This window comes from Tenrec ecaudatus, chromosome 5 (assembly GCF_050624435.1).
Source record: "Tenrec ecaudatus isolate mTenEca1 chromosome 5, mTenEca1.hap1, whole genome shotgun sequence".
NCBI lineage: Eukaryota > Metazoa > Chordata > Mammalia > Afrosoricida > Tenrecidae > Tenrec > Tenrec ecaudatus.
Window position 1 is genome coordinate 47,797,417 of NC_134534.1, and position 10,865 is coordinate 47,808,281.

Below are 10,865 nucleotides of genomic sequence, written 5' to 3' on the forward strand. Positions count from 1 at the left end.
TATCACGCACCAAAGGCAGGGGGGATCAGATCATCATGAATGAGGGGAGTGCGTGATGGGGACCCAATGCCCATCTCTAGACAACTGGATATCCTTTGCAGAGGGGGGTGGGGGGGGGTGAGTCACTCAGGGTGCAGTGTGGCATTGATGAAACTCACAAGCTTCTTCCTCCCTGCGCCCCCCCCAACTATCATGATACCAATTTTACCTTGCAAACCTGGTTAGACCAGAGGATGCACAGCGGTGCAGATGGGAACTGGAAACACAGGGAATCCAGGACAGATGAACTCCTTTGGGCCAGTGGTGAGAGTGGTGATACCAGGAGGGAAGAAGGAAGAGGGGGTAGAAAGAAGGAACCGATTACAAGGATCTATATATAACCTCCTCCATGGGGGATGGGCAACAGAAAAGTGGGTGAAGGGAGACGCCGGGCAGTGTAATATATGATAAAGTAATAATTTATAAATTATCAAGGGTTCATGAGGGAGGGGGAGGGGGGTAAGAAAAATGAGGAGCTGATTCCAGGAGCCCAAGCAGAAAGTGAGAGTTTTGAGAATGATGAGGGCAATGAATGTAAAAGTGTGCTTTACAAAATTGATGTATGTTTGGATTGTGATAAGAGTTGTATGAGCCCTAATAAAATGATTTTTTTAAAAAGGATTATATTTTTTTTCCTGAAAGTTTACATAGAAAATCAGATTTTCATTAGACTACTTCCTGGTTTCACAGTGGTTAGGGTATTCAGCTGATGACCAAAGTGTCAGTGGTTCAAGCCCACCAACCATTTGCCTCTGCAGAGATTTACAACCTTGCAAACCCTATCGGGCAGCTCTACTCTATCCTGTAGGACCACTGGTAGTCAGAGTTGACTCGACAATATAGTAGGTTTGCTGTGTTGTTTTTGTTTTGGTGGGACAATTTCTATACAAATTGTTCAAGAGACATTACATAGAAGCATTTTTCACAGTGTGCCAACATCCTCTTTAACTGCATTCCGGTTGTTCTGTTTTTAGAAATCTAGCTTCCTTATCCCCTTGCCTTCTCATCTTTGATTTAGAGTTATTTGGTCCCCCATGAATGTTTTTTGAACAGAATATCATACTCTTGTGTAATATCCTTACTTCTGTGTGCCAGTGATTTGGTTAAGAGGCAACCTCAGAGGGATAGTTTTCATTCAAAGGACAAAGAGTATATTAGGGTTATAGTCTCAGGGATTCTCTAGTCTCAACCAGTCTAGAATTTAAAAGAATTTGAGTTCTATTTTGGGTTCTTTTCCGAGTCCATCAGGGTGTCTGTATGGTGGGAGCCAGTCACCATCTAGTTCAATGGCTTTCAACCTTCCTAATGCCACGACCCTTTTAATACCGTGCCTCATGTTGTGGTGACTCCCAACCATAAAATTATTTTCATTGCTACTTCATAACTGTAATTTTTCTGGTATGAGTCATAATGTAAAAATCAGATATGCAGGATGTATTTTCATTGTGACAAATGGAACATAATTAAAACATAGTGATCAATCACAGAACAATATGTAATATATGTGAAATATTTATTTCTAATGACAAATAAATGAAATTTTGTCTTGAAGCATGGTGTAGCATGGGTAGCAGTCTTTACGCCTTGGGTACTCATATGTGGGCATATCGGCATGTGAGTAGACACACCTGGAGACGGATAGAGGAGTGGTGTCTCAGTTCCTAAGACCATTGGAAATCTGTGTTTTCCGATGGTCGTAGGCGACCCCTGTGAAAGGGTCGTGACCCCACAGGTTGAGAACCACTGATCTAGTTCTTCTGCTTTCAGGGCAGTCAAGGCTGTGGCTTGTGTAGGCTGTTAGCTTTGTAGACAAGGTTCTCTTTGAGTTTTCCCCATTCACTGTGTTCTGAACTAGTAGAAACCAATAATTGTATCACAGATGACTGCTTGCAAGCTTTTTATTTATTTATTTTGATATTATCAAGGAGTTCCTTTTATTTGAGTCCATGATAAATGCTCCTAAAAGAAACAGTGAAGAAAATAATGCTAATTTCATTGGGAAAATCCACTATGCAAGACCTCTTGAAAAAAAAAAGACCTCTTGAAAGTATTCAAGAGGAAAGGACATCACTTTGAAGTCTAAGGTTCACTTGACCCAATCTGTACTATATTTTGAAACAATTTTATTGGCATATAACTCACATTATCATTTACTTCAAAAGTTCAATTATATTAAGAAGAGTTGTACAATCACCACTACAGTCAATTTCAGAACATTGTCTTCTTTCTGGTACTCATTGCAATTAGGTTCCCACAGCCCCAACCTCCATGCCATGTCCCCAATAAACCATTAATGCGGTTACTGTCTCCTTAGATTTACCTAGCCTCGATTCCATATACAGAAAATATACCCCCCAAAATACCAACAACAACATCAAACAGAGGAAAACCTCGGTCAGAATGAAAGCAGAAAATATTAAAAACCGGAACAAATTTAAAATGGATCAAAAGGGAGATCAAAAGATAAGGTGTTAAATTTTAACCTAACTGCTTGTAAGTTTTTCAGACTCTTTCTACCCAGCTCACTGAGGTGCAAACCATAAACGTTGTGATGGCAGCTGACTGAGCTCACTGGACATATAAGGCCTAAAAATCTCAGACCCAGAAAACTATTGTTGTAAGGTATTGGGTTATCTCTGAGACATACCAGTAGTTTGACCTCTGTTAACTGTATTCATGCCCACACATGCACACCTGTATGTACAAGCATATATATATTTCTCTCTGTACACAGATATGCACTCAATTCTACTTACCAATATACATATGAGGTAAGTAAAACAGTATGGCTACAAAATCATAGAAACCTTTATGAAACAAAAACACGAAAATGTGAAGCTCTCCATTTTTTTGTGCATGACAAATCTTCCGCCAAGGTCGATACACTCTGAAGGCAGTGATTCCATCTTCCTCACTTCCTTGGTTTACACCATGTCACCATGTCACATCCTGTGTCAGACTCGACTAGTGTTCCTTTGAAAGTTCTTGGATTCGCGTGAACAGAAGGAAGTGTGCAAAGGCACAATCAGGGCTACAGGGTGAATGGGGCAAAGATGCCCGGTGAAGTTCTCATAGAAAAGCCCTTACTGTCCTTGACCTTGAAGAATGAATAGTATGCTGTCAAGACAGGAAAAATAAATTCCTCAGCATAACTTTTCTGGCCTTTATTTTTTTCCACCCATGTAGTGTTCACTTTTCTTAAGGCTTCTTCATAATAAGTACCATCAGCAGTACTCTGTCCTTTGAGAAAATATATTAAGATTATCTTTGGGATTCCCTCAAAAGACACCATCATCTTCTGAGCTGACCTTTCTGTCTTGAATTGAAGAGGCCCAGCAGATCTCCTCTGAAGCCACTGTTTTGACTGGATTTCAGTTTTTTTCTTTTTCTAAAAGAGGCCACTCTAATATCGGAGACAAGTATGTTACGGACAGAACTTGCCTGTCGTCGTCTACTGACACAGACACATATGTAAACATATTTTGTTTCAGAAGGAGCTCACGCATGTGTGAGGTTGCCACCTTGACTCAGTGGTAGTCAACAACAAATGATGGCGAAGAACAATTTTTATAAATAACAATGAATCATGGAGAATAATTTAACCTTTAGCTTCAATATCTACAATATCAAAATTTATCATTACAGGTGCACTTAAATTTAATATTAACATATAGTGCCTGGGAATAAATAATTACAAAATAGATAACATAGTGATTTCAGAACAATACACCATTGAATTTATTTAATAACATCTCTTTTCCATTTAAAATGTGAGTAATTAACAATATATGGTTGACTCTCCCACCCCTACTACAGCCTTCATAGAGATTAATAAAGGTAAGGCATCTAAAGCAGAGGTACAGTGGAAAATCTATAACACAGCGCCCAGAAAAGTATACCCATTTCATGGTTGACACCTGAAGAGCAGTGAACGAAGATCATCCCTTATTTGTGGTCACAGAATTTCATGGAAATTATACCCGAGGTTATCTATCAAAGAGAAACATCTATCTCCACCTCTTAAACTATGACTAGATCCTCAGTGGCCAACTCTGCTTCACACTGATCCTGTAGGATAGAGTGGAACTTCTCCGCAGGGTTGTGAAGATTGTACACCTTGGAAACAGACAGCCTCATCTCTCCTAAGGAGTGTCTGGTGGGTTTGAACCACCAGCTTTGTAGTTAGCAGCTCAACATGTAACGCACTGCGTCACCAGGACCCTTTTCCCTGTTTGCCTTGAAAGCTACGTTTCCCCGGAAGCCGCGTGGAAGCATAGCCTCCCCTGAAATCTAATCCTCTCTCCTCCTTCAGAACTTTGTCTCCTTTCTTCCTTCACCCCTTCCTTATCCCCAAACTTCTTTACTTTAATTTATAAACACGTTGGAATGTCTCATAATGCCCTCTCCTCTCCCACCCAGTATTACGTTCTAGTTGTTACACTCTTTCCATCTCTCATATTCAAGATTCCAAAGAAGACTACCTAAATTCCCCTTGTTACACTCACCTTTCATCAACCTTCAATCCTCTGCCACTTGCCTTCTAGAGAAGTAGCTTTGGGGAGCCCTGGGATAGTCCATCATGCTTTAGACTGCAAACGGCAAGGTCAGCAGTTTGAATCCATTGGCCAATCAGTAGGAGAAAGATGAGGCTGTCTGCTTCCTCAAAGCTGTATTATAGCCTCAGAACCCTGGGGGGAGGGGGGAAGAGGGGGGATAGTTCTACTCTAGTTGGAAGAGGATGGTAGTAGGATGGGAAGCAGCTTTCCCTAAGCCTAGGCCTTCTAGGCTAATTTTAAGAGCGATTACCTAAATGACACTTTGGGGTCCTTCTCTCATTTTTGCTACATTGGACATGGCTGACCCTTCCTTTCTTCCCATCACTCTCTCTTCCTGAGCATTCTACTAACAGTTTCTCCCCTTTTCCTCTGAATGGTTCCACCATCTGTTTGGCTTTGAGCAAATCATGCAATCTTAAATGCTGGTTGTACTGAGCATGTCAGGATCTGAAATTCTAGAGAGCGTTAATCGGGCAGGATTACACAGAATAGGGAAGCTTCCATCACGAGAGCCTGGAAAGTGACGGGAATGTAGAAAAGCGGTCCTTACGCTGGAACTTTGGCCATGGAAAGGTTTCCACTACAGTCATCGAGTCAATTCTGGCTCCCAGTGGCCCTCTATGGGGTTTTCAAGGCTGTAGATCTTCACGGGAGCAGAGAGCCTCGTTTCTTTATTGCAGAGCAGCTGGTGACTTTAAACCACCAACACATTGAGTCCAATGCTTTACCAGATAACTCCACCAGGGCTCTGTGGAATGATTTAGTAACTGCCAAAACTGTAGCAAAGCTAGCTCTGGGAGGGATAGTTACTATGACCACTTATTACTCTCTAATCTTCTGCCAGTGCCTGTCATTGGTCAAAACAGGATTTTCAATCGGCTTGGATTCACTCATTTTTGGCTGATTAAAAAAAATGGAACAGATCCATATTTGCAAAATGAGGCTGAACTGCAGCAATAGCTAGATTGGGAGAAGTTACAAAGGATGCCCTGGAATGAAAGAGAAGTAGTGAGCCTTTTCAGTAGCCTAATGTGGTAGTGAGAGTCAACTAGATACTCCTGGCTAGGGGCAGGATAAAAACTGACAATCAAGTGGTAGCTTGATGATACCTCTTTGGGGCTGTGGTTTTTATGTGAGAGTGGGGGACTCTCAGACTGCCTCTCTCTGCATTCCTGCCTGTGTTAGTCCCGGTGGACTAGAGAAACATTCATAGACACTCATATGTATGTAAGAGAGAGCTTTATATATAAGAGAAATTATATACAAGCTTTATATATAAAAGTAATTGTATATTGGGAAAACATCCCACCCCAGTCCAGATCAAGTCTATAAGTCCCATATTAGCCCATATGTCTGATAGCAGTCTATAAAGTCCTCTTCAGACTCACGCAATACATGCAATGATGCCAAATGCAGGAAGATCACAGGCTAATAGGTGGAAAGTCTTGTGGATCCAGTGGCAGTATAAGCATCTCAGTGCTGGCAGGTTTCTCTATGTGGCTCCTCCAGCTCAGGGCACTAACTAGCTCCATGTGTCTTATCAGTTGCAATGTCTCCCAAGGAGTGAGCATGTGTCCCACCTCCAGTGAGCTATTTATCTTCTTAGCGCCTCCAGATGAGGTCATCAAGCTGCAACTTGATTGACAGACTAAATTCCACCCCTTCACTCTTAAGTCTCAAATTGACAGCAGATTATGTAACTACCACACTACCTCCTAGAACTTTGCCTATTTCAAATGGTGGGCTCATTGGGACATGGATCTGACTTTGGATGCTCACAACTCTGCACCCACCAACCTGTAATTTCCCTGCTTCTCAGTTCATCATTCCTTGTCACCAATGTGTGGCTATTGAATCTGAAGAGGGATTTATAGACAAGCATTGAATGTATGATATTATGTTGGACTGGGTTGAGTTGCCTTCTTGATATATAATTACTTCTTGATATAATAGCTCTTTCTTATACATGGATGAGCAACACCTCGGCCTAGACACCTGATGTGGGAAACTGAATTATTGCCAAAGTGGCATGTGGGGTACCAGCATCCACAACTGAATGGGTCCTCAGGGGCGGTTGTGTAATTGAAGGGTAAGTTAAAGAGACATCAGACAAGGCAGACAAAGGCTCACCTCTTCCATGGGGACCAGAACCAGAGAGAGGCTTCTATAAGCTTGGGACATGCAAGCCATGCCATACACATATGTAACAGGAAGAGCATGTGCTAGAGACATACATGTGTCAGGAAGGGGAGCTACTAGGAGTATACACGTGGCAGGAAGGCACATAGGTAACAAGGTGGGCGGGTTCTAAAGTTAAGATGGTGACTTAACCGTGGTTGTCCCTGAGCTGACTTGACCTCAGATGCCCTTAGCTCTTCTGTAGGGGAACAATCTATGATCCTTCTCAGGAGGGAGTTGGCTGCACCTAGGGTGTGGCCAACAATGGGGTCTGTTTGCTCGTGATGGCTGTCAGCCTCTGGATGTACTAGAGTGCACACATGTGCTTAATAGAAACAGCTTTTAAGTAACCTATTATGGTGATATAGTGGAGATGATTTTTAGTGGGGAGAATGTGACTCGGATCCATCTCCAACTCAGAATGTGAAGGCCTTCTTTCACCAGAGTCTGCCTCCCAGACTCTTAATTGTGAGGGTAGAGAATTTGTTCACATCCACGCTCTTCCTGGGTCTCAGTTTCCACAGTGCCACACCTTCAAAGAGGTGTGGTTGGGTTCCATCTTTGTTTCTTGCTCTGTTCAAAACATGATAGACAAGAGATTTGGCTGCTTTGCAATGTACAAGGTGCCTTTCTTTTTCGCAATGTTTAATTGGGTGCTTGGTGATACTCTACACAGCACAGTGGGTTTCCATTTGCAAAATTCCATACAAAGTGTTCTATGACATCAGTGCTATTTATCACAGTGTGTCAGCATTCTCTCTGATGCGTCCACGTTGTGTTCTTCCCGGTGCTCGAGATCCCGGCCCCATTCTTCTCGTCTTTGCCTTTGAGTAACTGTCGATCTCTGTTCTCATGCTGTTGATTTCTAAGTAGCGCATGAATCTTATTTATGAATATAAAGGAGCTTATCTTTAAGATCCTTTTGCACCATCTGGCAAAAGAATTCAAGATTTTGTATGTTACTATGCTATTTAATTAAAAGGTGATCTCCGAGGACACGCTCAGTTTCTAGTCTTAAAGAATGTCTCAGAGTGATATTCTCTGGGAGTTTTCTGTTCTCTACTGTTCCAATTTGCCTATTTTGTTGGGTATTTTGTGTGTGTGCTTTCAAATACGAATTTAAGTTCTGCTCCATATTTTTTCCCCAGTCTATCCAGACCAATGATGACTCCCTGGTTAGGACAGTCTGTGGCAGAACATCTAGTTCTTTTGGCCTCATGGTGGATGAGACGGTGGCCCATGCAGACTAGCTCTTCTCAGTTCCTTTTGTCAGTTTCTTACTCTTTTGCTCCTGTTGAGTGGATACCTGCGGTGTATCGTATGGCATCTTATATCTACTCACACCTAGATGCTACTCATGTTTTAAAGATACAGATCACAATATTCGTCATGCCAATTGTCTGAATTGTCCCAGGAAACGATGATATTAAGCCTTAAAACCAGGTTTGGAAGGTGTTTTTTTAATATCTGAGGATATCTGTTTTTGTGTCTTCAGGGAATATATATGTCTGCATGCACATAGTATTATTTATATGTACCTAGAGAGACTTCTTTGAGAGCTATGAACACATCAGCATGTACTCATACCAATCTGTCTGCACCCCATCATTTGTGCTCACATGCTCATTTATGTTTTGGTGGTGTGCTCACTGTATCCATAGTTGGTGCCACCTTTCCCATCACCACAAATAACTAGTCTCTAGTTATAATATGTACCTTCCTCACCTTCCTCCTCTCCCTAGTAACCACTAATGAACACTGGTTTCTCTACAGGTCTGCCTGGTCTTCGTATAAAAGAAGGCTCATTCATTATTTATCACCATAAGCTTATTTCATTTAGCATATGTCTCCAGGTTCATTCTGGTTATGTGTCTCATCATTGTTCTCTATGCTTATGTAGTATTCTATTATTCTATGCGCATACCCTAATTTACTTTTCCATTCATCATTTACTCCCCACCCCCATCTACCGTAGTCGCTATTGTGAATAAAGCAGCTATTAATATAGGTGTACATATGCTTACTCCTGTCATTGTTTTCAGGTCTCCTGGCAGAACTGGTTAAAAGCCTTGATGAGAACACAATGGAGCCCAGGGGATGCAGTCTATCAGAGCTAACCTCTTGAGATGCAGAGCAAGGCAGCGGAGAGCTGAGAGTCAACAATCAGAGGAACCTCAGAGAATAGCAAGTACATGAACACATCATCTCCATTACCCATGGAAAAATGCGCATTGTGCTAGGGATTATTCGAGGTAATTTGAGCATAGGCGTTCACAAGATGAAGAGATGTTCACATTCATGGGACTTTCAATGTACACAAGGAAGACAGTTAAGGAATGAACATGGAGGCAATTTCATGTGATGGTTTCTCCTATGAAGAGAATAAAGAGGAGGGTCATAACACTGACTCAGAGAAACCAATACTTTAGATCATCCAAGACATCATCTTTGAGGAGATTCCAGTAGAGCTTTAAATGAATAATAAGAAGCCAGTCTTTCAAAGTGACAGAGGAAAGTATTGAACAAGAGAGATCAGCAGGAGCAAAGTACAAACACCCGGAAGTGGAAGCTACTTTGGGGTATTCAAGGGTGAGATAGACGCCCTGTACTTTAGCCCCTCGTCCATTCTTACCCAGCGAATAGTATTATAGCCTCCCATTGTTGCTGGCCCCTTCCTAGGGAGTGGCTGGAGCAGTGTGAAAGGGTGGATGCTGCCAGACGATGTAGAATTGGCAGGTAGAAAATAGACCATAAAGGACTTTGTGGGTGAAACAAGGGATTCAGGCTTGTCCTATTGCGATATATAGCTCTTAGGCTGGGGTGGGAGATGGGTATGTGTTTGTGTGTTAAGACACAATCTAGCTTATATTTATAAAATATAACTTAGTTCTGTGGAAAGCAGATTGCAGAGGGATCAGAGTGGAGGCATTCTATTTTAAGTTTCATTGCCCATACCTAGCTCCCAAAACTAGGGGAGCTAGGTACTGTTTTGGGTAGAAATGGCATTGTTTGGGTATTGATGGTCAGGTGACTCGAGAGAGGCATATTCACAGGCTGGCTGGGGACCGGTAAGGGGCTTAAAGCTAAGCGCTCAGCAAGTGAATTGTTTCCTCTGAAATGTGGATTAGAGGGGAAAAGGATCAATTAGCCAGTTGGTAGTATGACACACAAGGGGGTACTCCCCCAAAAAAGGATCCCCCCAAATCTATCTATTTAAAATTTAAAAAAAAATCAGCCTTATCATCTTCAAAGTACTCTCTATTACCATTAATACATTTGTCAAATCTGCGATTCCATTCTTGGAAACCCTTTTCAAACTCATCCAAACTCATCTGTTTGGATGGCTGATAGCACCTCCCTCGTTTTCTTCACCTCTTCTATGTCATCAAATCGCTGTCCTTTCAGGTTCCTCTGCATTCAAGGAAACAGATGTCACATGGAGTGAGGTCAGGTGAGTAAGGTGTGAGAGGCAAGAGAAGTATGCTGTTTTTGTTTCCTCTTTTGCTAAAAACTGGCACACGGAGATGGCTGCACAAGCAGGTGCATTGTCATGGTGGCAAAACCTGTCCCCCATCTGCCACAAATCAGACCTTTTATTGTCACAGACTGTTACATAATCTTTTCAAATCTCTAAATACAAAGCTTGATTAACAGTGGGAATGAACTCCAAATGCACTGAGTCAACATTTTCATCTGTTTAGGAAGGTGACGGACGTTCAGAACAAGGTTTGTCATCAATTGGCATTTCACCCCTTTTGAAAGTTTCCCCCAAGCGCTGTCCTTGTAAGCTGTGTTCAACATCACAACAGTTTCTGTGACATTTCTCCTGAGCAAGAAACAAAATTTCACAGCCCCATGCTATTCTCTTAAATCACAAAAAATGAGGTTTGAGTGAAAACGGTTTTACAAAAAATTCACTGTGGCCAGAGAGAACCTTCCCAGGGGACACCACTGGGTGCTCTAACTCAGAGAGTTGCTCGATGCTCACCTAGTGGGAAAAAAAATGCATACTACAAAAGTGCCCCTCTGCCCAGCACAATTATGTTTTTTTGGGGTACCCTATCATAGATCAAAAGTTTAAAATGAACACAC